General features: G+C 41.8%; 1 pseudogene; it reads left to right on the plus strand.

Annotated features, from left to right (window-relative positions):
- The first annotated feature begins 2,100 nt into the window (after positions 1 to 2,100).
- LOC102852941 overlaps positions 2,101 to 5,033 on the plus strand; it is an 11,224-nt pseudogene continuing 8,291 nt past the window's right edge.

Consider the following 5,033-nt stretch of genomic DNA (forward strand, 5'->3'; position numbering starts at 1 on the left):
AACACCATGAAGGGATGCACTCCTTAGAATAATCAAGTACACCACAGTTACAGGGCAGTATTCACCTAGGGAGAAAGCCCAGACGGCTGGAAGGGAGAGGATAGGAGAACAGATGGAAACAAGAACCACAGGGAGGGAAAGGGAAGAGCACTACTGCAATGTGAGGATTACAGTCAAGGTCATAAAACAGAATGTGCCTGAATGACTGGTTGGGCAGTCTGCTCTGAAAACTGTCACTCAAATCACAGTAAAAAGGTGTCAGTTGTTGTGTTGTGTTTTCTTAAAAAAAATATATTATTTTTATCCAACTCTACTACTACAATGAACAAGTAGCTCATCCAACTCCCCAGAAGGCAGGACTCAGGAGACCGAGTGTTCAATCCTGCCAGCCAGAGTGTTACTGGAGAACCAGTCTATGAGCAAAGTTCTCTTTTAAACAACATTACTTCATGTGAATAAGGTACCAGTTGGCAGTGCACAGCATGGTACTGGTCACAAACATGAATGATGAGAGCTGATACTATTCAGGGAGGTGGGCCTTGAAAGTAAGAGGAAAACAAATCTGACTCCTGGGCATGAGCATGAAAATGCAAAGTTCTCAACTGGAGAAAGCTATGCTCACTTGGGAGCTCTTGTGGCCTAGAGGTAAGAACCTGTGCTGTCATCCCAAATGTACATGGTTCAAATTCACCATCTGCTCCATAGGAGAAACATGGGCAATCTCCTCCCATACGATTAACTGGCTCTGAAAACTCGCCAGAGGGTCAGCTATGGGTTGGTTCTAACTCAATAAACTCAGTAACAACAACATGCTCACCTGAAGCACAGTGTACAAGACTTAGGAAGAGGGTGCAAAAGGAAAACTGTCTTTTCTCGTCCCTACTGAACAGGCACAGATGGACAGTAATTAATTATATAATTATATATTTAATTTCCAAACTTCAGCAAAAGAGACATACCTGTTCCCTTAGAGTAAGAATGAATTATGTACAATTGATTGTATACAATAAATAATTTATTAATTGCAAATACCTTTTCTGAGAAACACAATAAAGTACAATGTCTATGAGGGAGTATATACAACACAATGTACATGAATTAAACACAATGTATATGAATAGTTACATGCAAATCAATTAAAAAATGGGTATGATGGCAAAAAAGATGTGTGTGATATAAATGAATACCGGATACTCTTGATTTAGAAAGCCTGCAATTTCTCCTTTGGCTAGTACTTGATTAGAAGTGTCAAAAAGAAAGATTTGCCCTGGAAATAAACTTTTTAAAAGTCGGATTTGGCAGTGGGTTCTAGGGCTTAGTATAGGGAAATGATTAATTCCCACTCAATACTCTTAGAAGATGTGTGGTTGAATGAATTTGTAGACCCACCTTAGACTTTTGATTAGAGATTCACATTTGAAAGAACGGCAAGCAGGAAGCGAAAGAAAGAAGGGGGCAGGGGGAAGAGAGAGCCTTTGACTTTAAAACTGGAACAAGCAGTTCCGCCTCTGAGGCAGGAGAAAGTTGGTGCCCATCAGTGCCCACTTCCAGTACTTGAAGTTAAAGAGAATTTATGAGCATGTTCATTCACAGCGATCATATGGATCCACTGGAGTGGAAGCTGGAGGCAAGCAGCAATGAAGAGGGAGGCTGAGCTTGGACACGTTCCTTCAGCTCTGTCTACCTAGCAGGTTCAGACATATGGATAAGGGGGGGGGGGGATAAAAAATTGTTGCTAGCTTAAGGAGCAGGCAGTCATGAGGACCCTGGTTTGTTGACTTGGTCCCATGTGGAGACTAAGGCTGAGTGAAGGGACCAATGGTCTGGAACACAGGGAGAAACTCCTGAGTTTGTAGCTGATGCTTATTTGAATAAGCAGATAGATGGCTGGGGATGAGGATATGGCTGGGGAAGGACTGATCAGAACCCAGCCAGATATAGAGAAGACGATCCACACTGTGAGCTAAGGTTGATTGCTACAACCTGATGGCTTGTTCTATACTGGACTTTACTTGTGGACACAGCTCAAACGTTTCCAAACTGTCGGACCCAGGCCACTGGTGGGCCAGCTTCTTTTTTGGGAAGACCAGTGTCCCATTAATGGCCACTGTGTTGGAGTCCCCAGAGCACCTGGGACCCCAGGCCTCTGGCGGTGTGGTTGCCTGTGACCTGGCCCAGGGCAGCACAAGGAAGTAACCTGGCAGCACCCAGGCAGTGCTGGCCCCGGGCTCCTCTTGAAAGGGCACCATCGCCACCACCACCGACGCCTTTCTGAGGGGTGTCTGTCAGCACCTCCCTGCCTCACCCTACAGACTAGGCAGGTGCACCAAGTGCAGAAGTGGTTGGTTCTTTCTATTTCAAAAAAGCAAAAGACCAAAAAGTTGGGAGAACCCTATTCTTTACTGTCTAATCACACACGAGCTTTTCGAATATCCATAGCTGTCCTATCTACCCCAAGTGGAAATAAATTTGAAGCCACCAAAAAAAAAAAGTTTCCAAACTGAACAGAAGATTCTTCAGCAAAAGAGACATATCTGTTCCCTTAGAGTAAGAATGAATTGTGTACAATTGATTGTGTACAGTAAAAAAAATTATTAATTACAAATACCTTTTCTGAGAAACACAAATGACGACTATACACATGGACCTCATCTGATAGTCTGCACATGAATCAGACTGATAAGATCTGTGGAAAGAATTGTTGGAGAAGCTCACTATCAACTGTGAAAACTAAGCCAGGTGCTTATTGTGGAACAGAACATCAAGTACTTTCATGCAAATTCAAACTGAAGTTAATATTAAATCAAATCCACAAGAACAAACTGTTTGACTTTGAGTATATCCCAACTGAATTTAAAAACCATCTCAGGAACAGGTTTGAGGCCTTGAACGCTAATGAATGAAGATCAGATGAATTGTGAGAGGCTTTTAAAAACATTATCCATAAAGAATGCAAAACGCCATTACAAAACCAGAGGAGGAAAAAAAGAACAAGATAGATGTCAGAAGAGATTCTGAATTTTGCACTAGTGCACCAAGAAACCAAAGCAAAGAAATCAGAAAGTTATGGAGCTGAACAAAAGATTTCAAAGGACAGCTCAGGAAAACAAAGCTAAGTACTATAAAGGAATGTGCAAAGAGCTGGAGTCAGAAAATCAAAAGAGACAAGCTCACTTGGCATTTCTTAACTGAAGGAACTAAGGAACAAATCCAAGCCTAAAGGTGCAATACTTGAAAATGCTATTGGCAGAATATTGAATGATTCAGGATACATCAAGAGAAGATGAAAGGAGTCCACAAAGTCATTGTACCAAAAAGAACTGGCTGACACAGAAGAATTTCATTAAACAACATTAAGGAAGAAGTTCAAGGTGCTCTGAATGAATTGGCGAAAAAAAATAAAGCTCCAGGAACTGATAGAATACCAACTGACATATTTCAAGAAAAAGATGCTGCCCTGGATGTGCTCACCAGGTTATGCCAAGAAATCTGGAGGACAACCACCCAGCCAACTGACTAGAAGAGATCCGTATTTATTCCCATTTTTTAAAAAAATCCAAAAAAGTATTGAAATTATCAAACAGTATCACTAATATCAGACACAAGCAAAACCCTGCTGAAGATCACCCAAAAATGACTGGAACAGTACATCAACAGAGAACTAACAGAAATACAAGCTGGGTTTAGAAGAGGCCATGGCACTAGGGACATCATAGTCAATGCCAGATGGGTCTTGGCTGAAAGCAGAGAGTACCAGAGGAATGTCTATCTGTGTTTCATTGAGTATGGAAAGGCATTTGACTACGTGGATCACAAGAAATTGTGGCTAATCTTGAGAAGAATGAGAATCCCAAAACACTTGACTGTGTTCATGCGAAACTTATATTAGGACCTGGAAGCCATCACCAGAACAGAGCAAAGAAATACCACCCAGTTCAAAATCAGGGAAGGTGTGTGTCAGGGATGCATACTGTCTCCATACCTTTTCAATCTATACGCAGAACAGATCATTAAAGAGGCTGGACTCTATAAAGAGGAATGTGGCATCAAGACTGGAGGAAAACTCATAAACAACCTGCGTTATGCAGATGACATAACCTTGCTTGGTGAAATAATAAAGTACCTGAAGCATTTGCTGCAAAAGGTCAAGGATTGTAGTCTTTAATACTGATTGAAGCTCAGCATCAAGAAACTAAAGATTCTCATCACTGGCCCAACTGGCAGCACTATGATAGATGGAAAAGAGATTGAGTTTGTTAAAAATTTCAGCTTGCTCTGTTCCCCAATCAGTGCTCTTGGAACTAGCATTCAGGAAATAAAAAAACAAATTGCATTAGGAAAATAAATATACTGTCAGGGACCTCTCCAGACAGCTGAAGACCAACAATGTCAGTCTGGAGACTAAAGTACGCCTGATCCAGGTCATGGTCTTCGCAACATTTTTATATGCATCAGAGAGTTAGACAATGACTAAAGAGCGCAGAAGACAAATCCTTTGAGATTCCTTTGAGTTGTGGTCTGGAGGAAACTATTGTATACACAATAGACTGCCAAAAGAACAAACAGTTGTATCCTGGAGAGGGTGAAACCAAGTTGTTCCTCTGAGGCAAAGATTGTGAGGCTCCACCTTACATACGTTGGGTATACTGGCCAGAGGGACTAGTCGTGGAGAAGTTATATCAAGCTTGGGAGGGTGAAGGGACAGAGAAGGAGAGGAAGACCCTGGATGAGATGGACTGACACAGTAACCGAGGCAATGGGGTTAGGCATTTCAGAGACAGTGAGATTGGCTCAGGACAGGGCAGGGTTCAGAGCAATTGTGCATAAGATTGCTTCGAGTTGTACAAAAAAAGTTTTGTAACATTGGCCTAACACCATAAGGCTAAAGGCCGAGGTGCCTGTGAACACATCTGGGACGCTATCCTGATTTAGCAATTATATACTGCTGCCAACCTGAATTACAGCCTTTTGACTCCCTGTTAATCAACACCAAATCATGGGGTGGGGGACTATGTTAGTATATAGTTAAAGAA

Source organism: Elephantulus edwardii, unplaced genomic scaffold (genome assembly GCF_000299155.1).
Source record: "Elephantulus edwardii isolate Elephantulus edwardi_28Jun2011 unplaced genomic scaffold, EleEdw1.0 scaffold00135, whole genome shotgun sequence".
NCBI lineage: Eukaryota > Metazoa > Chordata > Mammalia > Macroscelidea > Macroscelididae > Elephantulus > Elephantulus edwardii.